The sequence below is a fragment of the Canis aureus genome, chromosome 2 (assembly GCF_053574225.1).
Source record: "Canis aureus isolate CA01 chromosome 2, VMU_Caureus_v.1.0, whole genome shotgun sequence".
Lineage (NCBI taxonomy): Eukaryota > Metazoa > Chordata > Mammalia > Carnivora > Canidae > Canis > Canis aureus.
Genome location: NC_135612.1, coordinates 51,267,547 through 51,295,258, shown reverse-complemented (window position 1 = coordinate 51,295,258; position 27,712 = coordinate 51,267,547). Strand labels below are relative to the sequence as shown.

Below are 27,712 nucleotides of genomic sequence, written 5' to 3'. Positions count from 1 at the left end.
GTTTGTGTTTTAGAGTTTTTGTTACCTCGTTGCTTGTCTGAGTGACATGCTCAAATTTCTATTTTGATAAGACTAGTCTGGCAGCAGTGTATGGTATATATGTGCATGTGCCTGTGTATGTGTGTGTGTGTGTGTGTGTGTGTGTGTTGGGCACAGTCACCTTTCCTTTCTCAAACCACACCTCCAACAACCCTTTCCTCTATTAATGATCTCTGATGTCCACAGTCTTCTAACACAACAATGCCCTCATAGGAATACAATGCGATTCAATTCACACTATGCAATTCAAATACCTTCATTTGTAAAGTGGGAGGTCATTCTAATTCTAAGTTTATTGTGTTGCTCCTCAAATCAAGTCTGAGGAATGTGCCAGGATTTGCTTTTGCACATTATAAAATGGTACCTATGTGTTCTTCTACCCAGAGAGTCAAGCCTGATTGTGGCTCAGAAATGCCTTTGGGTTCAAGCTCTTTGGTGAAAGGCATTGCTTCTGCACCGGCACTTGTGTGCAGTTGTGTAGTCACCTGTTTGTTTCTCTCCCTTCACAGCAAGGGCTTCTGAACTCAGGTTTGTTTTACAGGGATATGAAATAATCAGAAAGCAACAAGAGAGAAGTCCATGGGGGCCTCTGAGGCTGGGAAGCTGGGAGTCTATAATTCACAGTTCCTAGTCCCTGGGACAACAGAGCTGCCAGCCTGACAGCCAGGGGAGGGGGCTTTTTTCAGGCTTGTTCTCCAAGGGGCATGCATCACCTTCCACCTTCTACTTCTGTCCTCTACCTGTAAAAGGAGGGAGAAGACTATCTGGTCTGAGTTGCAGAAGAGGTTTTGAAAAGCTTTTCCATCCAGTGCTAATAGCTGCCCACAATCACAGATATCCATCCTGGAATCTTCTTAACTGAGCAAAGCCAGAGAGCCAATTCTAATTTCTTTGTCCACATAGAATTTTCTCTCTTAGCTCAGTTTTTTTTTTTTTTCCCCTCTTATTCTATTTTTAAAGGGGAAGAAGCATTGTTGCCTAATTAAATCAAGGGCCAGTGTTAGGGACTGAATGTGTCCCCTCAAATATGCATACTGAAGCCCTTGCCTCCATTGTGAAGGTACTTGGAGACAAATGGTATTTGTGAGGTAATTAGGGTTCAATGGGGTCATGAAAGTGGAGTCTCATAATGAGATTGCTACCCTAATCAGAAGAGACACTGTAGAGATAGAGATTTCTCTGCCCACATGCACAGAAGAAAGGCAACTTGAGGACACACAAAATGGTGCTGCCTACAAAGAGAAGAGGCATCAGAACAAAACCTACCTTGCTGACACCTTGATCTTGGATTTGCAGCCTCCCTAACTGTGAGATGTAAAATTGTAATGTTAAAGCCACCCAGCCTGTGGTATTTTTTTAAATACTTTTTAAGAATTTAAGAATCTTTTTTTAGGATTTATTTTTCATTTTTTATTTATTCATGATAGACATAGAGAAAGAGAGAGGCAGAGACACAGGCAGAGGGAGAAGCAGGCTCCATGCCAGGAGCCCGACGCGGGACTTGATCCCGGGACTCCAGGATCGTGCCCTGGGCCAAAGGCAGGTGCTAAACCGCTGAGCCACCCAGGGATCCCCAGCCTGTGGTATTTTGTTATGGAAGTCCATGCTAACTAACATAAGTAGAGGCCACCATCTAATAAAAAAAAATGATATAAAAAATGTCACTTTTGTGACCTCAGAGGAAGCCATGGCTACTTGGTGAGTCAGGTGAAATGTCCTTTCATTTATCACCTGCAGAGGGTATTGGGGCCAGAGGGACAGATTTCCTTTAGTTAGCACTTCACTCAGTGAGGTTCTGCCCTGATTTTAAGCTTCTCTTGATTCAAAGCCCCCCTTGGACTTCTTAATAACATCAGCAAGGGCCAGTACAGTGTGGCATTGATTTTTATCATTTTTAACCTACCGTCAGTGCTAACTTTTGTTATTATTAATACTGGTCTCCGGGGTGCTAACTTTTGGTATTATTAATATTGGTCTCCAGGTCTGTGAGATCATCTTGAGAATAGAAGCTTGTGGCACAAGGACAAATGGACTGAATACTTTCTTAGTTCCTTGCACTTCTTAAGTCCATCCTTAGACTCAACTTTCCAAGAGGGTGGGGCCAAATGGAGCTGTAATACCCCTAGCACATATTTCCAGAGGTGTTAAGGAATTCCCTTCTTTCCTTAGACCTGGGACTTTGAGGAAAATTTCACAGCTAAAAGTTGCCCAGCTGAAAGAATTAAAAGTCCATGTCAAGACTTAACAGTCACGCAGCTCAGTGAGTCATGTAACTCAGCCCCAGTCAATCTTCTCAGAATTCAAGACTCCATATCTGCAAAATGAAGATTAAATGGTACTTAACAGTCTATTTATGCTTTCTCTGACATAAGTGGTGCTCTACATGTGTCCCAGCCCCTATGACTTTGGAAAGGATTTTCCAAGGCATTTTTCTCCAGATCACTTGCTCCCAAAGCATACACCAGCAGCATCAACATTACCTGCGAATTTACAAGAAATGCAGAATTCCAGGTGTTGCCCAAAACTGACTAAGATCATATATTGAGAGAGGGACCCAGTGATCTGTGTTTTCACAAGTCCTCCAGGAGATTTGGAAACACTGTCAACTGACAACTGCAACCCTATTTTTAAGCACCTCTGCCAAACTGAAAATGAGAAGCCATGCAATGTGACCGTAGCCCTCTTGCCAGGATGATTGGCTCAGGTTGGTTCAACTGATTTAAAGCCCCATGATTTTTCATCCATATTCGGTGAACAAGGTATCTTTTCTTTCTCCATGATTGCAAACTAGGAAAGCTGAGATGTGGGTTGCTGCAACAGGAGGACAGCCTGCCTAAGGACAAGATCCATCACAGAGGAGAGCAATATGAAAGAATTGCAGAGATAGAGACCTAGATTTCCAATACAATCATGAGCAGTCTGAACTGTTGCTAGAATTCTAATTAAGTCATACAACAGATTATCTTTATCCCTCAGCCAGTTAGATTTGGATTTTTGCTTATTTGCACTCAAAAACATCCTGACTAATAGTGATAACAGAGTCCAATTAGGAGTCTAGTGTAGAACCAAGAAATGTACAACAGTGGTTTAAAGCAAGAAAGTAATGGAATTGGGAATGAAGACAAGTGAAGAGTTTCTACATATTTGGAAATAAGAAATTATAGGGCTTAATTCTGCGAGGGAAAAGGAATGGAGACTATTCTAAGAATTGGGAACAGAAAAATAACTCCAGATTTTTGATCTGCAAAGATTTTACTAGTATTGCCCCTCTCCCAGACCCCATGATGTATCCTGCCACACTTCTTGTCCTATTATAATCCTTTTTATCTTGTCTTTTCTTTGTATCTCAACCTCACCCTTTATGCATTTTATTTTTGCTGCCCATAATTACTCCCCACCTCATTTTCCACTAAAAAATAGTCAAGGAAACACATATAAACAGATAAAATTTTGATAATCTAAGCTTAACACAGAATTGAAAGATTATTCCCTCTGTTAATTTGTTAATACAAAAAAATTATTTTTAAGCAACATCTATGACTTAAGTGCTGAGTATGATGAGAGGAAATAGTAATAAGCTTGTCCTCAAGATTTTTATGATCAAGAACAGTATCAGCCACCTTTGCCTGTAAAGGGTCAAATTGTAAAAGTTTTCAGCTTTATGGGTCATACAACCTGGTATAGCTACATAGCTCTGCTCTTGCGGAGTGAAAGCATCCATAGATAATATGTAAATGAATGGGTGTGGCTGTGTCCCAATAAAACTTTATTTACAAAAACAGGTAGCAAACCAGATTTGGCTCATGGGCCATAGTTTGCTGATCACTGATCTAAATAAACATCTAATAAGGAAATGATAATGCAAATACTACACATAATGAGAGAGTATCTTCTAAGTGAGCTGAGTATGTATATACTGCTTGAAGGTACAATTTCAAGCTAAGAAAGTATTTTCATGGTTTTCTTTATTAGCTTTGCCCACAGGCATGTCGTAAGTTAAAGACAGGGGCTTCTAGAACCACTGTCTTTCTATAGGACCAGTACAAAACCCAAACTTGTTATGACTTACTGAGAAATTAGTCTACTTACCAAACATAAAACATAAATTGAAAAGAATACATAAGAAAGTAATTTTGTTATTTCTTACTACATAGAAGTAGGAAAATAGTAGAAGCAAATTGTTATGTTAACTCCCATCTGGATCTTCCCCTTCCTCTTGTCCTGAGAGTCTAAGACCTCTCCACTGTCCTTGAAACACCAAAACTCTACAATAAATTTATAGATAAATGTAGAGAGAATCGAAGTCTTCACAATATTGAATCTTTATAAGAAGTGTATTTTCCTCATTTTCAATTCTTCTTTTATGCCTCTTGGTAGATTTTTATTATTTTCTTTCAACAAACACTGACCATGTCTCCAGCTTATTCCTAGATAGTTTTTCTTATTTGTTGCTGTTGCAAATAAGGTCTTTCCTGAATTTGATTTTTTTAACTTTCCTCTCTGTCTAGGAAGTGCCTTTTTTTAATATTAAATTTTTAACCAGGAAATTTATAAACATTCTCTTACTTTTAAAATAAGTTTTCAGTTATATGTCTTCCCAAGTATACAATCATATCATGTCAAATTTTAATAAATTTGATCCCATTTTTTGATATTCAATACTTTTTGTCTTACTGTATTATTACTTTCAAAACAATTGAAGTGAAAGGTGCTTTGTTCCTTATTTTAATAGTAACTCTTCTTATATTTCACTTATCAATCCTGATATTAATGTTTCATTTCATGTGTACTTACCTGATTAAAGATTTATAAATATACTCATAATTTATTGAATTTTTTATTGGTAGAAGTAAATAAAGAACCTAGAAATTGATCCTTGTATATAAGTGGATTAATAACATAGTAAAATTTATTTCTCAAATCAGTAGAAAATGATGGATTATTTAATAAATGTTACTAACAGAATATTATCCATCAGAAAAAAATATATTTGGACCTCTACTTTATATTGGTTCCCAAAGGAATTCCCAATGGCATAAACACCCCAGTGTTAAAAAATATATACAATATTGATGGTAAAAATACACAGTTAACAAAGCCAATATATGATAAAAATATATTTTACTAATTTTTTTCAATGCAGATAGATACCAAAGATAGCAGATAAAGGGTTGTGTGTATAATACTGAAAGAACATTTACAAACTTACCAGAAAAATACATAGAATCCAATAGAAAAAAACTGACCAGAAGCTGTAAAAAAGAAATTCACAAAAGAACATACTCAAATGGCCAACATACATGAGGGACTCAAATTCACTAGCAGAGAGGGAAATATGAATTTAAATCATAAGAAGATATATTCTTACAGCTATCAGATAACAAAAAAAAATAGCATCAAATATGGTGTGGGATGCGGGTAGAACACACTTATGTTCCTTGTGCAGAATTGAATTTTTACAGCTTTTTGGGATATTGATCTTGCAGCATCTATTAAATTTCAAAATATATGTATTCCTTGATCCAGCCATCTTAATCTTGGGAATCAGTTTCCTAGGAATAAAGTACCAGTACTGTCACGGACACTATAGCACATTGCCAGATCTCTTTTTCAAGACCAATTCACACATTCCTCTGCTTGTGAAGAGTGCTGAGTCAGTGCTTAATCAGTGGAGCAGATCTGCTATGTGTGAAACAGAGTGAGCAATGGGGCATCTGGGTGGCTCAGTTGATTAAGCATCCAACTCTTGGTTTCAGCTCAAGTCATGATCTCAGGGTTATGAGATTGAGCCCTTCATTGGGCTCTGGGCTATGTGAAGAGTCTGCTGGAGACTCTCTCCCTCTCCTTTTGTCCCTTCCCCCATTTACACACACTATCTCTCTAAAATAAATAAATAAATCTTAAAAAAAAAAAAAAGAATGAGGAACATATTATAGAGATTACTTGTTACTTTTCAGAACAAGGTGGCTGTCAGTTATCGTAGGAGGTGGTGGAGGCATTTGCTACTGGCATCTGGTATTGGTCCTGAAGGCACTAGAGGTCAGAAGATCAGCAATCAGGAAGAAAAGCTGGCCATGGAATGGAGAAAGAGCATGTCTCACCTGGGAGGATGTGCTGCAGTGCTAAAACATGAACAAGTCTCTCACCAGCTCCAACCACAATCATGTAGGATCTGCAGGAGAATCTGGTGCCCTTCATCATGTACCTACATGCTCACTTGGCCCAGGACTCAGAGAAACTACAGGAACAGATGTGGTGGGAGGGATTATGGGTCCATGCACCCACCAATCATGTCAGCTAGAAGATTAACAAAAAATGTGTGCAAGTTACCCATGGCTTGTGGCCTATGCAGACTTTCAGACATAGCAAAATGGCTACACCTTTACTTTGGCCTTCCAAATCCCACACAGCCCTTTTGTATATTCTACACTAAAACGGAGCAACCAGGGAAGGGAATTCTGGGCAACATAGCTCCAGATTAGGTAAAATGATACAAGACAAAGCTCTGCAATAACTCCCAGGGAAGTTACTCTCCAGGAATTATCATCATCCAAAGACAGCTGTTGCATCCATCCAAGGGCACCTCTTCCTTGGAAGCAGCATTTGCTCTGGAGGTACAAAGCTGTGCCTCAATTGGTATGACTTTGAGCAACCACCCAATGTCAGAGCTACCCAAATTCCTTGAGGTCTCTGATATAACTGCTCTGCCATGCAACCTCTCCTTTTGCCCAAACCTCACTTTTAGCCAACAGATATTGTTCCTGGGAGCAGGCCCCAATAAGCCTCCTGCAGCAATTCTCAGGCACTCAGACTTTGTTTTCCAGGTCACTCAATCTATTACAATTGCATACAGCTATCTTATAGTGAGCTGTTTGCAGTGACAAAATGAGGAGATAATGTGAATTCCAATTATAGGTATAAAATATATTATGATATATCCATACCATAGAATATTTGCCAGAAATGAAATGCCCTAAGGCTCTACATGTTGATATGGAAGGATTCACACTAGGTACTCTGTTGAGGAAGAAAAGCAATATGTGAAAAATTCTGTATATTATAGCAAATATTTTTTGTTAAATGTTAGAGCTCATACACAACCTCTTTTTTGTATACGGATTTTTGTATATATATATATATATGTGTGTGTGTGTATATACATATATGTTTGCAAGTAATTACATAGTAATTACATAATAAATTAGAAAGTACATGTGCTAAGTTGATGATGTGGCTTACTTGGTACAGAGGATAAGTTTTGAAGAGGAGGGAAGAAGAAAGAAAAAAGCAAAAATGTATACACTGATAAATAAGCCTAAAATCATATCTATTCAATGATATAAATAATGTATGTGCATCTGTGTATGTGTATTTAAAGAATATATAAGCATTCATTTATGCATAAATAAAATACATATAAATAAAATATCATGCATTTATATTTACTTACATTAAAGAAATTCAAATGTGCTGCTTTTCGCAAGGTATTGACAACATAATAAAAATATAACTTTGATCAGAAATAAGTGCTTCATTTTATCAATAGTATTTTTGGTCTATATGGAGATGGTCATTAATAAGTTAGATACAATTCCTAATGTTGTAATATCCATTCCTTTCTGTTACTACACATTAATCTCTTAATGTGTCATAGAATCCCATTTAGTAATTTATTTATGGTGTTTGGCTCAATATTATTAAGGAGATTGTTTTTTAACTTTATTTAGGGGAGATCTCTGTCTACTGACTAAGATCAGGTCTGGAGAATGGGATAGACAGAGCTGGGTCAGGAGAACAGAGGTAAGAATCAGTTGGAGGAATCCTGGAGAGAAACAGTGATTTAGAGGAAGATGGTGGTATAAGAAGAGACATAAGATTACAGCAGAAATATCATGGAAATGCTAAAGAGAGACTTTGCTGCTAGATTCGAGGTGAGGAACTGAGGTTAGGGAAGGGAACAAGGTGGCTGTCAGTCTTCTGTATTGGGAAACTAGGCACTCAATGCTCAGTTTGGAAGATGGAAGAAAAGATTAGTGTAGAGTAGGGGAAGGAAGAGGGGAAAAGAAAGACAGGACATGAAAATGGACACTCAAGACCAATGGGAAATTAAAATCTTGTTTTGCAAAATTTTGTTTGCTATAATGAGAAAAAAAGGATCTGAAAAGTGAATTTGTCTTTTCTTTCTTAAATTTGTACTTCTTGAAAGCTCCCTAGACTCTGAGATGGTGTCCATCTCTGACATATGTGGTGGCCCAGCCCACAAACAGCATTCTTGATGTAGCTGACTTCTGTTTCAAAAATACAAGACCAGACACTCAGAGCATCATTTCTCTGGGGCTCCAATCATGTTAGTCATGAGGGTGGATGTTTAGAGCTATGGCGCATACATCTGAGTGCTGAATCCCAAGTAAAAGAATCCTCCATGTGTTCCATAACAAACATATTGTTCATGTTGTTATGTGGGGCCCTCTAAAGTGTGTAGTCCAGGAGAGGTGTCAGTCCTGCCTTTGTCTTGGCCGGTGTTAAATATCAAGATGGTGACAGAGGAATCAATGTCCTCCCATGACAGCGGGTTTTTAATTAAGGCAAGATGGTGGTGAGTACATCATACATGATCGAGTACATTGCAGTATCAGGTGGGAACATACAGAAAATACAGTAGAAGGGTTTGGAGTGGGTCTTGTGGAGGGAATTGAATCAGACTAGAATATATCCAAGGAATATAAGAAAGAAAAGAAAATCCTAGCTATAATGAACCACCAGGGACAATTGGACCCTTGAAGGTGGTGAGGTAGATAAGAATGGAGTTATTATGGAACCACTTTCTTGCATAGGCCCCTACTGCTTCCTTGGTAGTTTGGGGTTCTTGAGATGACAGTGGTTCAGGTTTCTCCCAGCAATATGAAGGTGATGTGGAGCTACTCACTCAGGTCTCTCTTATTGTATCAGCAACAGTCTCAAGGGAGTTCCCCCCCTCTGCCTCAGATGGCAAAAAGCATCTCCCTGTAGTGCCAACAGAGCTCTCAGGGGAGCCTCCTAATCTCGCTGATTCTGTCTGCTGCAGAACAGCGAGTCCCCCAGACCTCAAATTTGTGCTTCTTTCCTCATTTTCTTTTTTCTTTCTTTCTTTCTTTCTTTCTTTCTTTCTTTCTTTCTTTCTTTCTTTCTTTTTTTTTTTTTTTTGTGAAATTCCTTCTGTCACTTCCTTATTTCCAAATTGTATATCCATTTTTCTTGCTTATTTACCATGGTGATGACATCTGAGTAAAACATTTTCATTTTTAAATTTATATTTTTTCTGGCTTTTTTACAATATAATCCATATAGCATACTGTAGGTTTGAGATGTACAATGTGATGGCTTGATAAGTGAATATATGGTGAAATGCTTACCACCGCAAACCTCCCCTCACATAATTAACCGTTTTCTTGTTCTCCTTGTGATGGTGAGAACATTAAAGCTCTATTTTCAGAGCAACTGCCAAGTATACGATTCAAGATTGTAAATGCCAGTTGCTGTGCTGTGCCCTGCATCCCCAGGACTCATTCATCTTATAACTGGAAGTTTGTACCTTTCAATTTATTTTTTTAACACAGTAGGGATATTCTTTGCATTTCTGGGTCCTTTTTAAAATTTTGCTATTTTGAGAATTACTTTAGTAGTTTTCATACAAATTATTCAGGAATGTGATCCACATTATTTTCACTTAAGGATTGGCTAGGAATTTTTTATTCCTAATAGGTGGTCAATATCTGTAAACACTCCATAGATACTTGGAAAGACATTGTCTTCCATTGTACAATACAAGAGATGGCCTTCTATTGGGTTTACCTTTTAAATTACACTTTAAACTCTCCGGGTAACTTTTAAAATGAATCTAGGGGATCAGTCAGGGGAGGAGAGAACGGTTGAACTCCACTAGTTAACACTTTTCTATTTTCCTTTTCCCTTTTATTGCCTACAATTCTTGGTTACACTTCTTAATTGTTTTGTTATTTGGAGCATGAAGACTCAAGAGCATTTGATCTCCTATGTGTTTCTGCCCTTTATTATGATAAAGCACTTTTGTCATTTATGTTTGTGTCTTGAATTTAACTTTGATGTTAATATTGCAGCCTCTGATTTATGTTTTGTTTGTGTGTCCCTGGTGTGATTTTAGTCTCTATGTCACTTTCAACCTGCTGAGTCCAGTTTAGATATGTCTCATATAGATAGCATGTAGTTAGGTTGTATTTTTTTGGTATAATCGGAGTCTTTTTCCTTCAATGGCTTAGTTTATTCCATTGACATTTGTTGCTATGACAGATATTTTTGTTCTGAATTCTGTCATATATGCTATTTCATTTGTTCTTAATGCTTCTTCTGGTATCTGTCATTTGCTCTGTGGTTGACATTTTCTCTCACTTTATAGGATTTTGGTTTTAGTTTTCATACTTTGTAATATTTAGAGACTCTATTTCTTGTATCATTGCCTTCCTAACTTTCTAACTTTAAATGCCATAATATATATATATAAATATCCTTACTAATCTATCAATTTCATATAGTATCAAATAAAAAATGAGGACCTGAATATTATGACTCTTTCCCCCAACGTCTCTCCATATGTAACACTAAATGTTGTTAAGTTACGGGTTGATTTTTGAATTGTCAGGATTAAAAACATTTACATTTTGCTGTGAAACTTAACCCATTCCTTTAGCCACAGTTTTGTTTGTTTGTTTCTAAGATTTTATTTATTTATTCATGAGAGACATAAAGAGAGAGAGAAAGAGGCAAAGACACAAACAGGCTCCATACAAGGAGCCCAACGTGGGACACGATCCCAAGTCTCCAGGATCAGGCCCTGGACTGAAGGCAGTGCTAAACCGTTGAGCCACCCGAGATGTCCAACAGTTTAAAATGTAAACAGAATCAATGCCTGCGACCCCTCCCTTCATCTTTCAGCTCCTCCTACCTGGAACTTTTCACTTTCTTTATCCATTCACTTGCAGGAACAGCACTAACTTTGTAAAACACCATTCCTGGGGGCTCCCCACCCTCCAAGTACCCCCATAACTCTACAATGTTTCCCATTTTCTACCGCATATAAGCCACAATTCTGAGTATTAGAGTCTCTCCACATGTTTATCTTCTCCTGCCTTCCTAGCTCCACCTCCATCAATTCCTGCCTCCAAGTTTCTACTTCATTGGAACATCTGTGATCATTTACACATTTTTCCTGCCCTTCCATGCTCCTGGACCTGCACTCACAGTGCCACATATTTAACTCTCCTTCATTAGTTTCAGTGAATTCTTGTTTATTCAAAAACTCTCAGGTCAGAATATTAATTAATTGATTGATTAATTAAGATTTTTATTTATTCATGAGAGACATAGACATAGAGGGAGAGGCAGAGACATAGGCAGAGGGAGAAGCAGGCTCCAGCCTTACCAGCTCCAGTTGCTGCCTAGGCCCAGTCTGTCTTTTCATTTCCAGTTCCCAAATACCACTCCCCACCCCTCCTCATCTCCTTACCCTCTACTGCCACCTGCCAGGCCATCTGTCAGCCTTTCGGGGTTCCTCAGTCAGGACCCATTGGCCTGGTTTCCTCAAGGAAGGTAAGAAAAACAAAAGAACTGGAAGACAAGGAAAGGGATGAGTATAAAATCAACTATTTTTTAAAGATTTTATTTATTTATTCATGAGAGACACAGAGAGAAAGAGGCAGAGACATAGACAGAGGGAGAAGCAGGCTCTCTGCAGGGAGCCTGATGTGGGACTCCATCTTAGGACCCCAGGATCATGACCTGAGCCAAAGGCAGATGCTCATCTATTGAGCCACCCAGGTGCCCCTGTGGTATGGAGACTTTTAATTCTAATATTTCATATATATATAACAGAACACATATGATATATAACATATATATGATTTCTATATATTTATCATATATACAGTATATATATTGTATACGTGATTTCTAGTGAAATTTTCCATCTTGTCATATAAAGAGTTATTTTAAAAAATATAAAAAATAAACATGTTAAAATTTATTTAAAGTCTGTGTCTGACAACTTCAACAACTATGTCAGCTATGGATATGTTTATAATCGTTTATTTCTTCTCTTGGCCATTTTCTTGGAATTCCCATAATTTTTAACAGAATAACAGATGCTCAATATACAAAGATGCTATGTACTTTGTATGTAGAGTCTCTGGATGTTATTCTCTTATTTCAGATTTTTCTTATTTTCTTGAATCCTTCAGGTTGCAATTTGTAGTGAGATTAGTAGCTGACCACTAATCTGGGACAGAGCAAATTTGAGGCTGATTTTTAGTTTTGCAAGAGATAGTCCAGCTGACTCTGTGAGCTTTTCAGGGTCCTTGTTTGACTCGAAGAGTGTTTCCCAGTGCTCCATCACCTAGAAGTGCTCTGGACTATGATGTCTATCTCACTCCTGGCATAGAGCTTCTCAGACCCTCTATCCCATAGCGTCTCCTTTCTATTGGGCTTCTCCACCTCGCAGCCAGCACAAGGTACACACCAGAGAATGTATGAAGGGGAAGAGCAGTTCTTGCTTATGCCCTCTGTCCTTCTATGTGGGATCTTGGGCACTCAACAAATAAGACCCATGAACTCTCATTTCTTCCTCGCATCCCTGTAAGACCGCTGAAAGTTCTGCTCAGCTTCTCTGCTTTGGAGCAGCTATTCTTGTTTCTCAGACTCTCCACATATCTTGGAAGGGAATCAGTAAGTCACTGGGCTGAAAAGTTAGAGGAAAATATTAAACTCACCTCAACACCTTCCCTTTGAGACTTTGGCAATTCGTATCCTAGCTGCCTTGTCACATAGAGGTGGTTTCTTTTGTTGATTGATTTTTTGTTTTTGTTTTTGTTTTTTTAAATACGTGTTACCTGGCTCTTCTAGCTTTCTCTTGGGCAGGGCTGACCTGTGTGTTAGTCCATCATAGCCATCATAGAATTCAGACAGGTTTTTAAGCCAGATCAGTGACTAACTCACTTACTCCATGTATCTCCCAGGTTCATTTTTTTAATTTTTATTTTTTTTTAAGTAAGCACTATGCCTAGCATGGAGCCTAACACGGGGCTGGAACTCATGACCCTGAGATCAAGGTTTGAGCTGAGATCAAGAGTCAGATGCTTAATGGACTGAGCCACCCAGGCATCCCCTCCTAGACTCCCTTTGATGTAACAAAATGCAAACATAAGAATTCCTTGGCAATTAGTGTTCAACTCTACAAGTGTCTATTGTTCACATATCTGAGATCTTGGCATTGGTGGATGCAGTATAGTTGCAGCTGGATGAAAGAAAGGCTTACCCACATGTCTTCTTGTGCTAGAGCAAAATTTTCAAGCCTGGATTAGGAAGCATATGGACTATACAATCAAATATTGTCACTAAAATGTATTAATACTTATTAATACATCTATTAATTTGGGGAACTAAAAGCCTGATTTGAGGGTCGTCTCTAATGAAAACATTTGGAACCTCCCAAAACTTCAGTACAACCAACATCATTTTTGCCTGTTGGACTTCACTAGAGGGCAAAGGTGTCTGAGGGCATACTTTTTTTTTTTTTTTCTTTAAAGCCAGGGTTTTCAATCTGTGCTGGTTAAATTGTGTCCTAATGACTTCATTGATGCTTAATGGAGGATCTCTGTTGTTAGTTCATTCATCTTCCCCCTAGCAACCTCATACAGTTTGGGGATGAGTGCTGCTCTCTCCTAAGAAAAAGGCAGGGAACAAAGCAGCCAGAGGCCAGACTTTCCTGGGACTTAATCTCCATCTAAAAGCCTTTTTATTCAAATAATGTTCGTTTTGACACCATAGCCCCTTCCCCCTGACTATAAGAGACCATATGCCTAAATACAGAAAAATAACTCTACAGAAAGAAAAATAAAGATTAAAATCACCCATCTTTTCACCTGACTTAAATCAAGGTAATAGCTCCTGCTTCATTCTCTCATGTGTCCTACTGCAGTTATCAACATTTATGCATAGATATTCATCAATATGCAGAAGAAATTGGGTCATACTATACATATTGGCTTTTAAATTCTATCAGTATACTTTGAATAACGTGAATCACTTTCTATTTTTTGAAGTATTATAGATAAAATGGTACATAGATGACAACTTTGGAAACATCTCAAAGTTTAAAAAAATTAAAATATTTATCAGATGCTGATATATTTCTTCCCCTTGCATCCTGTACCTCCAGTCTTAGCAAAGATAATAATTTTCCTGGTTTTTATGTTCATTACTTCTATGCTCTTTTCCATCCTTAATAAATATATATGTATCTCTAAATATCATGTTGTACAATAAAGTGTATTTGTAAGTTTTATAGAAAATCATGTTTCTGAGACTTGCATTTCCTCCCTTTAAATCACAGTTTTGAAATTTATCTATAGAGAAATACGTAAATCTAGTTCAATTTTTAATTTCCATGTAGTAGCCCATAGTATAACATGATATGGTTATCAATTTCTTAAATATTTTTTGTGTTTTTTTCTAATATTTCACATTTACTCATGAGGCTGAAGTAAATATTCTAATCCATGCTTTCTCAAGTACATATGTGAGAATGTCTCCGATATATATACATATATGCCTGAGAATAGAATTGCTGATTTAACTGTGCATGCAATTTCAGTTTTACTAAATACTGCTGATGTCTCTCCAAAGTGTTGTACCAGTTAAAACTCTGTCACAGTGTACATGATTCATGTTGTTCAACATGTTTGCCAATACTTGGTATTATCAGGTTTTAAAATTTTTGCCAACTTTATGGATATGCAGTAGAAACTTATAGCACTGATTTGCAATTTTTTCACCACTAGTGAAACTCAGTATTTTTTTCTTAAAGATTTAATTATTTATTTGAGAGAGAGACAGAGGTTGAGAGAGAGAGCATACTTGTGCACTAGTGGGGGAAGGGTAGAAGGAGAGGGAGGACAAGACTCAACCAGACTTCACACTGAGTGGGGAGTCCCATGCAGGGCTTGATCTTATGACCCTGAAATCATGACTTGAGCTGAAATCAAGAGTCTGACGCTTAACTGACTGAGCCACCCCAAAGCCTCTCTTTTTTTTTTCTTCTTATATTAACTGGTCATTCAAGTTTGCTCTTCTAAAATGTTAAAATTTGGGCCTATATTTTTATTAGATTGTTTGTGTTTATTTAACTTATTTTAGGGATCCTTCATATAACTGGCATTCTAAATCTTTACTGGTCCCATGCAATACTGTAGTGATATAATTTCAGATTATATGCAATGTCTTCACTATTTTTGTTAACTGAAGTTTTAATTTCTTTGTTATAATACTAATCAACTATTCTCTTATGGTCTGTAGGCAATTTTGGTAAAAAGGTATTTTTTCCTGTACTTTCATTTTAAAGTTTAAAGCTTGGCTGCTCACTTTGAGATCAATATTCCATATGAAAATAGTTTCTTTATAGAGATAGGATTTTTTTTTTCTACAAAGATAATTGTTTGCCACAGCACAGCTAATTACAGAGTGTGTGCTTTCATTCCTAATATGGAATAGCACTTCCATCAGGTATCAACATTCTATAGATATTTTAGGTTTGTTTCTAAAATCCTACTTTGTTCATGTTCTATTTTTTTTTTATCCTTGAATCAAGACTAATTGTCTTAGTTACTATATCTTATAATAATTCTTGGTATTTATTATGACAAGTCTCCCTTTTTTTCTCAATTAACTTGATTATTTCAGGGCTTTTGTTCTTTGAGGCACATTTTAGAATATGTTTTTCCAGTTCCATGGTAAAACCTTTGTAATTTTAAGTTGAAATGCTTTATTCGTTTGGGGGAGATTTAAAATTTTACCTGCTGAGTTTCTGTGTCCACAGGGTGGCCATATAAATTATCATTAAATGGCAGATGTATAGCTATGAAATATTTATGTATTGATCAACATTTTGTTATTATTATATTGGTGAAACTCTAAGACAATTTTCTTCAAAAATCAGTTTCAAAAATTAAATTATACCTAAAAAGAAAAATAATAAATATCTGTGTAAAAGGGGACAAAATTGGAAAAATGGTCTTGTTTTGGACTATTAGAATATAACATAAACAGAATACATATTTTAATATAAATATTTAATAAATTTCTTTAACCAATTTAACACAATTACTTAATCAAACAGAAAGACAGGTATTTCTGTTTATAGTACAGAGTAAATGACATTTTTCTGAAGAATTTTTTGTTATGTTTTTAAATTTTTTTAAATTGATCTCAAAGTGTACTTTATGATTAATAAACTTGAAATTATCACTATCTTAAATCTACTCTTCTCTATGTATCCAAAAATTTTCCTTTTTCTGACAAAAATCTTTATTTTTTGGAAGATTTTTTTATTTTAGAGAAAGAGGGAAAATGAGTGGGAAGGGTAGAGGGAGAGGGAGAGAGAATCTGACGCAGACTCCGTGTTGAGTGGGAGCCCCGCATGAGGCTCAATCTCATGACCTGAGCTGAAACCAAGAGTTGGACATTTAACAGACTGTACCACCAAGGCTCCTCTTTGACAAATATCTTCATAAAACAAAATAATCCACTGATTATTGCCAATTGTAGTACTATGAAATCATACAATTTTGATGTTACTCCAAACTAGTATAAAATAAATGTATCTAATTTAAAAATAGAAGCTACACCAGAATATGTCCCTGTAAGTGGAGATATTTCAAAATCCAACTGTATAAATTTAACATTAAATCTGTTATACTACTTGAGCTCTTTTTATTCAATTTACTTAGGATGTTTTTGGCCTTTGAGGGTATATTTTTATGTAAAATACATATGAAAAAGTGTAAATATAACAATTGTAAAGTTTGATGGGCAACCAGGTCCAGTTTAAGGAGAAGATTGCCCTTACTCCAAACCATTAACCCCAGCCCCTATCCTGTTCTATCGCTTGACTATACCCATTCTCACCAAAAGACATCACTAACTTGCTTTCTAACACCATGAATTAGTTTGGCCTCCTTGTGTACTTTATATAAATGACACTTAGAGAATCTAGTTTTTCATATCTGGCTTTTTTAGTGAACATTATATTTGTAAGATTTCATCATGTTTCAGAGAATAGTTGCAGTTCATTTCTTTTCATTTCTTGTCTATAATTCCATTGTGTATATAGATCATAAGTTTTCTGTTCCACATTATGGTATTTTTCAGTTTCAAGCAACTATGAAGAGTGGTGCTATAGACATTTTATTGCATGTCTTTTGGTGAATTTACAAACATTTCTTTTGGTTATACAAGTAGGAGTGGAATTCCAATTTCATAGAGTGTGCACGTGATTTTATTTACGAGAATTCCAATTGCTCTGCATTCTTTTTATTTTTAAGATTTTATTCATTTATTCATGATAGACATAGAGAGAGAGAGAGGCAAAGACACAGGCAGAGGGAGAAGCAGGCTCCATGCCGGGATCCCAATGTGGGACTCAATCCCAGGATTCCAGGATCGCTCCCTGGGCCAAAGGCAGGCGCTAAACCACAGAGCCACCCAGGGATCCCTTGCTCTGCATTCTTAACAAATTTTGGTGTTTTCAGTTTTAGATTTTCTGGTGGGGTGTAATAGTTGCATATTTTTGTGGTGGCATATTTTTATGCCTATTCTTTTATTAGTTGTCTTTTTCTTATAGATTAGAAGGAATTCTTTAATTGTATTGAAGGCAAATTATTGTCAATCTTTCGTAAACATAAAACATACCTTATTCCTCTGCCAATAGTAGAGATAAACCTAAGTTTAAAATTTTACCCATAAATTGAAAAAAAACAAAATACTTTAATTTAGAAAATATTTTATCCATAGATAATTGATGTACCTGTTGAGCTCTGAAGAGAATTTTCTGTTTTTTTTTTAATTTCATTTATTTATTCATGAGAGAGAGAAGAGAGGCAGAGGGAGAAGCAGACTTCCCATGGAGCAGGGAGCCCGATGCGGAATTCAATCCCAGGCCAAAGGCAGATGCTTAACTGAGCCACCCAGGCACCCTGAAAATAATTTTCTAAAAGGGAAATATTCTAACTTCTATTTTTATCATATTTAAATGTATAAATATTTAGCCTTAGTATGTATGTTTGTCAAATAGGTTATCCAATTCTGTGGCAGGTTTTGGATTTAAAAATGGTGTTATGTGCAGAGGTAGAATTTTTGTCTCTCTTTTTTTCTTTAAAGATTTTATGTATTTATTCATGAGAGACACAGAGAGATAGAGAGGCAGAAACATAAGCAGAGGGAGAAGCAGGCTTCATGAAGGGAACCCAATGTGGGACTCGATCCCGGGACTCCAGGATCATGGCCTGGGCCGAAGGCAGACACTCAACTGCTGAGCCCCCCAGGCGTCCCTTGTCTCTTTTTTATTTTTACTCTTGCTGTTAAACACTACATTACTTTTGTGCATACCTCTCCATGTCTTTTCTTTTTCAAACTTTGTTTCCAACAGATATATTTAATGAAGAGTCTAATATGCAGCCTATTTTACCATTTCATTTGTTGAATGCTTTGATTCAAGATTTCCAACTAGATTTGCAAAAAGTACAACCAAAACTGAGAGAAAGATTCATTTTTTAAAAATACTAAAAGGAAAAAATATTAAAAGGATCATAAGCAATGTTCCATCATTTCCCAAATAGTGTTTCAAAGGCTCAGGTATTTCTAAAATCTAATTGGTGACAGACAGCAAAGAGAAAGTATTACCGTCATGTTCACATCTTAATTTAGTACTGGTTTCATCACAAATATTTAGTAGTTTTTTATTGCGTATACTAAAAAACTGCTATGAAATTCAACAACTGTATACAGCTTCTAATTCAAGCAAGTCCAAGTGAATTTATTTTTCTTATATTATTTTGAATTTATTAAGAACATTGTTTTACTATGGCTTCATCAAAAGTTTTAGTTATTATCATTATCCAAATATATGTACACACACACACACACACACACACACACACACACACACATTTCCCAGCTTTGGCTTAGAATGCAGAAAGCTTGAAAGTATCCCTGCCCTTGCAAAAACAACAGCAATATATTTGGGCATTCTGAAAATTTACACTTTTTCTTGAAACCATCAGAGAAAGCAAGGGAAAAGGACTATAGGAAAGGGTGAAAACTCACCTCTCTCCTGTTATGTTTTGTTTCTTATGGAACAAAAATCTTAAAGTTTATGCATTGTTCTTAGGATACCAGTGAAAACTCATTACTCTGAAAGAAGGGAATTGACAATCATCTACTCAGAATGCTTTTATCAATAATAGTAGATTGCTCACACATTTCATGTGCACATGGAACTCTTACCATAATGAACCATACCCAAGGTCAAAAAACAAACTTAAGACCTTTAAATGAATTGACATAATTCAAAGTATGTTCTTGGACCATAAAGAAATAAACTAGAAATCAATAGTAGAAAATTATCTAGAAAATTCTAAATATTTAGAAATTAAACATTCACAACTAAACTCCCCATGGATCAAAATGGAAATCACTCTAGTGAAATTAGTAGATATTTTGAATTTAGTGAAAATAAAAACACAGCATATCAAAATGTATGGGATGCAGCTAAAAGCAGTGCTAAGAGGACAGTTTATAACATAAATCTTATATGAGAAAAGAATAAAATTTTCAAAGAAATTAGCTCAGCTTCCATATGAATAAAGTGGAAAAAGAAGAACAATTAAAATGAGGGAAATAGAATGAAGAAAACAGTAGAACACACAAATAGATATTCTGATTTCATGAATTGAGAAAATTAATATTGTTGTAATATCCATACTACCCAAAACCATCTACCATCTATAGATTTAATGCAATCCCTATTAAAATTTTAATGGCAGACTTTACAGAAATAGAAAAAAAACTGCCCAAAATTTGTGTGGAGCCACAAAAGACCCCAGAAAACTAAAGCAATCCTAAGGGAGGACAAAACTAAAGACATCATACTATCTGATTTCAAACTATATTACAAAGTTATAGTAATCAAAACAGCATGTTACTGGCAAAGATATCTACACAAACGGAACAGAATCAAGAGCTCAGAAATAAACCCTTGCATATATGATCAATAATATTCGACAATGAAGCCACAGATACTCAATGGAGAAAGGATAGCTCTTCAATAACTAGTGTTGGAAAATTTGGATAACTATACACAAAAGAATTAAATTGGCCCTCTGTCTTACATTCCACACAAAAATTAACTTGAAATGGATTAAAGCCTTACAAATAAGACCTGAAACTCTAAAACTATTAGAAGAAAACATAAGGGAAAATCTCCTTGATATTTGTCTTGGCGACAATTTTCTGGATATGACATTGAAAGCACAGGCAATAAAAGCAAAAATCAACAAGTGGGACAACATAAAATTAAAAATATTTTGCACAGTGAAAGCAACAATCAACAAAATGAAAATGCACCCTACACAATGAGAAAAATACTTGCAAATCCTATACCTGACAAGAGGTTAAGATCAAAAAATATATAAAGGACTCATACAACTCAATAGTACAAAAACAATCTGATTAAAAATGGTCAGAGGAACTGACTACACATTTTTTCCCAAAACGACATAAATGGCCAATTGGTACATGAAAAGGCGCTTGGCATCACTCATCATCAGAGAAATGCAAATCAAAACCTCAATGAGATATGACCTCACACCTGTTAGAATGTCTATAATCAAAAAGACAAGAGCTAACAAGTGGTGGTGGGGATGTGAAGAAAAGGAAACCATTACATACTGTTGATGAGAATATAAATTTGTGCAGCCACCATGGGAAAACAGTATGGAGATTCCTCCAAAAAATTAAAAATTGAACTACCATATAGACCCAGCAATCCCACTTCTGTGTATATAACCAAAGGAAATGAAAACAGGATCTGAAAGAGATATATCTACATCTCCATGTTTATTGCAGCATTATTCACAATAGCCCAAGATATGGAAATAAGCCACGTGTTGGTGAATAATTGAATAGATCAAGATTGTGATATATATGTAATATATACACTTATGTGCATATATAATATTATGTATAATTTACATAATATATTATACATATTATTATCGTATAATTTTCAGCCATGAGATAAAAGGAAATCCTGCCATTTATGACAACTTGGAAGAAACTTCAGGGCAGATATTCTAAGTGAAATCTCAGACAGAGAAAGATAAAGATTGGATGATAGTCACTTGTATATGGGATCTAAAAAGCTGAACTCAAAGAAACATAGCAGAGTTGTGGTTACCAGGGGCTGGGAGATGGAGGTAAATGGTATATTGATCCAAAGGGTACAAATTTCTATTTATAAAAAGCTCTGGAGATCTAATGTATAGGATGGTGATTATTGCTAATAGAGCTGTATTATATACTTGAAAGTTCCTAAGGGATCCCTGGGTGGCTCAGCGGTTTAGCGCCTGCCTTTCTCCCAGGGCGCGATCCTGGAGTTCCCAGGATCAGGTCCTGCATGGGGTCCCGGGATCGGGTCCCGCATCGGGCTCCCAGCATGGAGCCTGCTTCTCCCTCCTCCTGTGTCTCTGCCTCTCTCTCTCTCTGTGTCTATCATAAATAAATCTTTTAAAAAAATTAAAAAAAAAGAAAGTTCCTAAGAGAGACCTTAAGTATTCTCACCACAAAAAAATGAAGCAGTAATTATGTGACAGAATGGAGGTGTTACCTAAAGCTATGTTGGTGATCATTTTGGAATAGGTAAGTGTATCCAATCAACAGGTTGTACATCTTAAAAATATGCAATATGTCCATTATATCTCAATAAAGCTGGAAAAAGAAACAGAAACAGAAAAATGAGAAAGAAAATAAATGAAACCAAAAGCTGATTCTTTCCAAACATCTATGCATTTAATTATACCTCAAGCCAGACTAAGACAAAAATAGTGAAGACACAAATTAAAAACATCAGGAATGGAATAAAGCAACATCATTACAAAGGTTATAGGCATTCAATGAATAATAAAGGAATAGCATTATATTATTTATGCCCATTGCTATGGTCTGAATGTTTGTGTTTACTGCCTCCCAAATTCAAATGTTGAAATCTTAACCCGCAAAGGTGATTGTGATAGTAGGTGCAGCCTTTGGGAGTTGCTTAAATAATGAGGATGCAACACTGATAAATGGATTTCAGAGAGATCTTTTGCTCCTCCCACTGTGTGAGGACACAGCGAGAAGTCAGTAGTCTGCAGGCTGGCAAAGAGGCTTCACCCAACCATGGTGGCACGCTGATCCCAGACCTACAGCCTCTGTAACTGTGAGACATAGATTTCCATTATTTATAAGCTGCCCAGTGTGTGGTATTTTGGTATAGCAGCTCAAATGAACTAAGATATCCATACATTTGACAACTTAGATGAAATAAATCAATTCCTTCAAATATGTATATACTACCTAGCTCTCATACATGACGAGGTGGTTGTCTGAATAGCTCAATGTCTATTAAATAAATTGAATTTGAAATAAAAATTTTCAACAGCAAACATGCCAGTTCCAGATAGCTTCATTGGCAAACTAAACCAAACATTTAAGTAAGGATTAATACCGGGTATATACAAACTCTTCCAGAAAATAAAGAGATGAAGAAACATCTCAACTTGAGTTATTTTGCCATTATCACCATAATACTAAAAATCAGACAAAGACATTACAAGAAAAGAAACTTAGCCAAGCACGAATCCTCATGAACACAGGTGCCAAAGTCCTCAACAAGATTATGGTAAATAAAATTAAAAAGTATATAATGAAGTAGTGTTTTCCCCCAGAATGTGATTAATTTCAAAAGCAATCAGGTGTTAATGTATTGTTTTTGCCTGTGAAGATATTTAGTTTCTACGTTTTGAGATCAAGGAAAGTTAGAATAGGGGAACCTGGGTGGCTGTTAGTTAAGCATCTGCCTAGGACTCGAGTCATGATCCCAGAGTCCCGGGATGGAGGCCCATGTCAGGCTCCCTGCTCAGTGGAGATCCAACTTCTCCCTCTCCCTCTGCTGCTCTCCCTGCTTGTGCTCTTTCTCTGTCAAGAGAGAAAGAAAGAAAGAAAGAAGAAAGAAAGAAAGGAAGGAAGGAAGGAAGGAAGGAAGGAAGGAAGGAAGGAAGAAAGAAAGAAAGAAAGAAAGAAAGAAAGAAAGAAAGAAAGAAAGAAAGAAAGAAAGAAAGAAAAGAAAGAAAGAAAGAAAAAAAGAAAGAAAGAAAGAAAGAAAGAAAGAAAGAAAGAAAGAAAGAAAGAAAAGAAAAGAAGAAAAGAAAAGAAAAAAGAAAGGAAGGAAGGAAGAAAGAAAGAAAGAAAGAAAGAAAGAAAGAAAGAAAGAAAAGGAGAAAGAAAGAAAGAAGAAAGAAAGAAGGAAAGAAAGAAAGAAAGAAAGAAAGAAAGAAAGAAAGAAAGAAAAAACGAAACAAAAATTAGAATAGATTGAGAGACATTCTAAAGTCCCAAGAGGTAAGGATGAATATTTTCAAGTAAAAATTCTCACCCAATTAACACATTATTCTATTGTGAGCTCACTAAAAATGTGAAATGATATTTTAGACAGCATTCTAAAAAAATTCTAAAAAGAACTTGGAGTGAGGCATGTACGGAAAAAAAAAGGCATAGAGTAACATTAAGTGTGAAAGTGTGTCCTACTAAATGTTTTAAAAATATTTAAAAAAAATAAATAAATAAATAAAAATATTTTAAAAGAATAATATTCTGTTTGGTATTTGTACATTAATAAATTTCTATGGCATAAGAACTTCACCGATCTTTCCAAACTCTTCTGCATCTCAGGTTGGATGTTTTGTTTTGTGCACTTGGTTTATGGTATTCATAGACAGCTTTTTTCTCCAGATATTTTGTTTGGTTCTTTTTGTTGTGGTGGTAGTGGTACTTTGCAGATAAAAAGTGCTGTCTTCATTGGTCATTCGACTTCTTCAAACTACTTTTAAAACAAAATCCACTTTCTTATTAGGAACATATTTTCAGGGCCATTGTATTTCCTCTTTTAGGTTGGGCCATATTTTTTTTCTAAGCCTGCTTTGTATTTGAAGTCTTGTGATGTACTTGTGATGTAACCACATTGTGATTTGATTCCAAGTTTCGTTTGTTCTCATTCTTTCTAGGTTCTTTTCTCATTGGCTGAGCATTACCTTAAGATATTTTTCCCTGAGAAGAAGTACACAGGAAATAACTTTTTCCAGTTTTTAAGCATTCAACCTTAGTTTAAATTTTTCTTCACACTTGACATACTTTGATAGATGTAGAATTAGAATTCTAAGTACAAAGTTATTCTCCCTCAAAGCTCTGAAAACATTACTTCATTCTTTTCTGGTGTAGAGTATTGCTCAACAGGGGGCTGAAGTCTTTGACTTCTTTTATTTTCCTTTGTGGGGAACACTGTTTTATTTTTTTTTACTTTTTGTTTGTTTCTTTATTACTCTCTGACACTTTGGAAGCCCTCTTTTCTTCATTTTTTTGCATAGATGTGGTTTCTTTCATTCATCTGACTTGATACTTGGGTTCTTACAATATGAAAACTCCATTGTTCTTAAATTCTGGTAACATTCCTTCAGATTACTGATTCATTCATATTTACTTTCTTTCTTTTTTAAAAGATTTTGTTTGTTCGTTTGTTTGTTTGCTTGAGAGAGAAAGAGTGCAAGCGTTCATGAAGTGGAGAGGGGCAGAGGGAGAGGGACAAGCAGATTCCCCACTGAGTGGAGAGCCTGATGTGGGACTCCATCCCAGAACCTTAAGATCATGACCTAAGCCCAAGGCAGATGCTCAACCAACTGAGCCACCCAGATGCCCTTCTTTAAATTTCTTTCTTATAAACTCCTATTAAATGCTTGTTGTGCTCCTGGTTAATCCTTACTCTTAGCTTTGTTTCATCGTCTTTCTTTTGCCAAAATTTCTAGACTTTTAACAAAAATACTTTCATTCATATTCCAAATTAACTTTTACATAAATGATACAGTTTTGTTTTCTCTGATTACTACTTTTTGCAGCATATTAAATCATATTTTTCGATAATTTCTTTTTTAATCCCTCTGATTAAAAAAAATATTTAAAGGTCCTTTCTATTACCTGAATAATTCATTTTGCTTTCAGGTTCAATTGGTCTGTTTCTAAAGTGTCTTTGTGTGTATGTGTGTATGTGTGTGTGTGTGTGTACAGTTGATTTTAAGTGCCTTGTGATTTGACTTGTTATTGTTGCTATGTAGGAAAATTATTTACTTTTACATATCTGCTTTGTAGGTAATCCAACTATTAAATTCTCAAAAAATTTAAAAAGACTTTATTTATTTATTTTGGGAGAGAGCAGGTGAGAGGTTGAGTGTCTGTGTGTGTGTGTGCGTGCACATGAACAGAGGTAGGGCAAGGGGAGAAGCAGGCTCCCTGTTGGGCAGGCAGTCAGATGCAGGACTCCATCCCAGGACCCCAGGATCACAGCCTGAGCTGAAGGCAGATATTTAACCAACCAAGCGACCCAGGTGCCCCCCTAACTTCTCAATATCATTATTTCTAAAAATCTCTCCTTTTCTAAATAATACTCTTATTACTTTCATTTTTCTATTTTATTGGTTGGAACTTTCAGGAAAATTTGAATATAGTATGATGATGAGTTTAAAGATATATTTTATGGAAAGAATATATAATAAAATATTACATATCATTTATTACAGTATGCATATGATAACATTTTCCATGATTTAATCATCGATATTAGCTACTGGTTTTGAAATATTCGTCAGGTAGAATTAGTATTTTTTGATCTGCAACTTGCTCAAAGCTTTTCTTTTAATGTTCTTGAATGGAAAGAAATAGAGATTTTCTTCCAATTATTCTTAACATCTATTAATATTTTCTCTGCTTATTAAAGTGATACATTACATTAATATATCTCTTAGGTTAGATAGTCTCACGTTCCTGTATAAACTTTATTTAATTTTATGTTATTATCTTAGTATGTTGATTTAGTTTATTAATATATTTCTGTTCTTAAAAAAGGTTTCTAGATTTTCTTGAGTCATCTTCATGATTTAGTATGAAAATTGCACCTAATTTACAGATTTAATCGAGAAGAAAGATTCTGCTTTCCACAATAGAGAAAAATTTAGAGGGCATGGAAATTATCTGTTCTTATTTTTTTAATTTTATCAAACTTGACTCTGTACTCAGAGCCTCGGGGAAGGTTCATAATGTGTTGAATTTCTTCCTTTTTAATATATTTATTATCAGACCTCTTCTATTTTGAGACAAAGCATATACCATACTCCATTTTGTATAGATTTCTCAATGTTATCTATACAATTGTATAGTATTAATCTTTAAAATTTTTTATCTCTTCCATATCTGTGCCCCCTTGGTGGTATATATATTTCTTATTTTCAACTTCCTGATATTTACTTAATTACCTTTTTAAGAAATTTGATTATTATTAGAGTTTACTAAAAAAAAAAAATAACCTGGTTCTTACATTTATTTATCTTTTTAATTTTCTAATATATTAATCTCAGATGTTATCTTTGTAATTTATCATATCTCCCCACTTTTTTTGGAGGGGGAGAATGGAAAGAGTTATCATTTGAAGAGTTAATTTTCATTTTCCTACTTCAATAATTAATGAGTGTGCTTCCAAAAACAGATTTTTCTGCCTTCTTGAAGTTTTCATATGTGTTTATTATTCTAATTGGCATTAATATTTAGGACTGTAGCTGGACAAATTGCTTTGTCTTTCATCCTCGAGCTATTTAGCAGGCTGTTTTATCTTTTTTCCCCCAATTTCAAAGTAAGTACATATTTTGTAAACATTCTATAATGACCTTTTTTTGTTGTTGTTGTTGCTATTGAAGTACTGAGTCTCATTTCTTATAATATTTTATCTTCTTTGCTATTATTAGGATGACAGTTCTTACCCAACTACTATTATGGTTTTTAACATAGTCATGTTTCCAGTCCTAAAAATTGTTTTTAATATGATATAATCTGGGAAGTCAGAGATTCAACTTACTATTCTAGTATCTAAATCAAGAAACTTAGGAGGAGATTTAGGTGGTTGTTTGTTTTTTTTTTTTTTAATCAGCTTCTGAATTTGGAGGTTAGCTCTAAATGGAGTCCTATAAGGTACCATTTGTTTTTTAAAACAAAAAATGACCAACTTTATTTCCCTCAATGCAAAGGTAAACTATAAATCAAAGAACTTTTAAGAATCACAGCATTTGGGCCAGAATTAGTAATGTGGTATCATAAGGATAAAATCGTTCTGACAAGGGCGGCATCTTTTTTAGTCCTTCGAAATAAGTAATCACAGGGAGGGAAATGGAGCTTAGCAGAGGCTGATAGACGTGAATATTTTTCAACACATCACAAATATGGGGAAAGTCTATACTGTTTCAAGTTACTCTCTGGATTGATTTCCCTTTTGACCTTTCAGTAAGAGAGGCTCATGTTCATCATGATGCACTGGGACTTGGAATAGGATGCCCATGACAGCTGCTATCAGGAATCCTATGGGTGTGTCTGAAGATATCCAATTTCCTTTGAAACTGTGCCAGAGGCTGCTCTTGCTTTTGATAGTGAAAACACAAGAGCAAAATGGCCCCTATTTCCTGAAGCTTCATAGCGTGGGAGGGTA

General features: G+C 35.5%; 1 long non-coding RNA gene across 20 annotated transcripts in view; it reads left to right on the top strand.

Moving 5' to 3' along the window:
• Positions 1-27,712, top strand: part of LOC144297418 (uncharacterized) — a 187,931-nt gene that overhangs the window by 141,907 nt on the left and 18,312 nt on the right. For 5 of the 20 annotated variants that reach the window (XR_013364498.1, XR_013364465.1, XR_013364452.1 and 2 more), the window contains exons 1-2: positions 1,187-1,346; positions 2,209-2,374. The exons of 2 other annotated variants lie outside the window; for them this stretch is intronic. This is a non-coding gene — a long non-coding RNA (uncharacterized LOC144297418). Of the gene's footprint in view, positions 1-1,186; positions 1,362-2,208; positions 2,375-2,616; positions 2,744-5,996; positions 6,654-27,712 lie in introns of those variants that run through there. 13 more of the 20 variants (XR_013364464.1, XR_013364451.1, XR_013364470.1 and 10 more) reach the window with 9 other exon arrangements.